A 2096-nucleotide genomic window follows, 5' to 3' on the forward strand; every position below is an offset into this window, starting at 1 on the left:
TATATATATATATTTGGTATAGGGTCTCACTACACAGCTCAGACTCATAGCGATCCTCCTGTCTCATTCTCCCCAACACTGAGATTACAGACATGTGTCACCACCTGGTCTCTGTTGTCAGCTCAGTGTTCCCAAGGGCGAGGCTGGTGCAGCTTGTGGTGCAGGAATTGAACCCCAGTCCCTGTGTTTGCCTAAGCAGGCTATTAGTCTCCTGAGCTATCTCACTGGCCTTCTCTTCTTTTCTTTTTAAAGTACTCAGCCTCAGGTATTTTTATAGCAACAGAAAAATGAACTAATGCATGTATATTTTTCAGATGCAAACACTTGAGTGTCAGGGAAATGAAGTAGGCTGCACTAGGATACATAGCAAGTTAGGAGCAATTTCAGGACAGAATCTGGTTGTTTCAACCTTGAGTTCTGATCTTTAAAGGTCAAAACAGGAGACCCCTCTTGCAGTGTCTCAGGACAGGTTGGGATTTTTCACAGAGGATGTCATAATGTTCTGGATGAAGGGAGTCTTCCCTAGAAAGACATAGTTTCACCCACTTTGAAATGCATGAGTGCAAGGACACACTTAAAATTTTGTCTGTGGCAAGAGTTGCCTATGTCTGTATCACAGTGTTGGGTATGATTTAAATTGTATTGAAAAGTAATTGTTCTTATAGTTGGTCTATCAAGTTACCAGCAGGCATGCATTTTATAAAATTTTCCATCTAAGTAGTATGCAGTTCTACTTTTATAAAGATGATAATTTGCTCATCAATCACTGAATTAATGTCTACTGTGTGCAGGTGTCTTCTAGATGTTAAGGATACTCTAGTACTCAGTTTTAGTGTTTAGGGGTGTTAGCCAGCCATGTTTCGTTTGGTCCTAAGTCACTCCCAGTACCTGTTTGCATTGGATTTTCTTCTGGATGTGACACACACTGCCTGGGATAAGCTCTTCTTGGGGAGTGACTTAGAGCTTTTGTGAAGGGGAAATCTGAGGTCCTTCTCTCTGGGGCAGGTTGGGCATATCATAGGCATTGTGGACCTCGGTGGCCTTAATTGGTTGGTCACTGGCCAAGCAGTGTGGAAGTTGGGATAGGGCCACGAACCTATCCCCACGCAACATCATGTCGTAGCTCCCCATGCTTACATTCTCCCACTGTGGTTATGGGTTGTTGAAGCACAAGGAAACTGGAAGTCAGGAGGGAAGGAAGCAAAACTCCATAAAATGTAATGTTGGTGCTTGCCGTCCCTGCCCATCCTTGTCATGCATGTATGTATCTTTTCTAGATCTCCACTCCATCCTTAGCTCCCACTTAGCTTCAGATGGATCTGTGTATGTGACCCCGTGTTCTGTGTAGCGATGATGCTGAGGGAGCTTGTTTGACTTATTCAGCCAAGAACTATTTATTGCCATGCTCAGTGCCCCAAGAGGCTACACTATGGATGGAGTCACCCAGGCTTATGTACCATTTAAGTTCTTCTTAGGGAAGCTTCTGGGAGACAGAAAATAAGGGGAAGAGATGACAAAAGCTGAGTGTTCCTTCCCTTCTTGCTGTACTACTTGTATCTCTCCATGACTCTCGCTCCTCCTGGGCACCTTCCAGCCTGGAGACTCCAACAGTCCTAGCAACACTTAAGTTTCTGTCTCTGGCTTCTCAGCTGCAGGACTCCTTGGGTGCTGTACCACCTCTTTTATATCACTATGAGTTTTGCCAAAGTCTCAGGGTGTTTTCTCCACCAGGATCTTGGCAGTCACAGATGAACAGCACTCTGGTCCAAGAAGTTATTTTAGATTGAGTGCAAAATGATTTTAGGCAGAATCAAGCATAGCATTTAATAATGTTTTTTTTTTTTTGTTTACTGTTTAGCAGACTACAGACTTTATTCAGCTTCACTAGATTTTACATGCATTCAATAATGTGTGTACAGCTCATACAGTTTTAGTATAAGTATAAATTCACGTGTCCACGGTAATTAACATAAAAAACTGCTCCATCACTTTTTTTTCTTGGCAGAACCAGGGATTGAACTCAGGCCTTTGCACTTGCCAGTGAAGTGCTTATTCCACTGAGCCATCTCCCCAGCCCAAACTGCTCCATCAGCACA

At 43.3% G+C, this 2096-nt stretch overlaps 1 pseudogene; it reads right to left on the minus strand.

Annotated features, from left to right (window-relative positions):
* The window catches only part of LOC101570103, a 15472-nt pseudogene that overhangs the window by 9092 nt on the left and 4284 nt on the right, over window positions 1-2096 (minus strand).

This window comes from Octodon degus, unplaced genomic scaffold (genome assembly GCF_000260255.1).
Source record: "Octodon degus isolate 3935 unplaced genomic scaffold, OctDeg1.0 scaffold00184, whole genome shotgun sequence".
Taxonomy (NCBI): Eukaryota; Metazoa; Chordata; class Mammalia; order Rodentia; family Octodontidae; genus Octodon; species Octodon degus.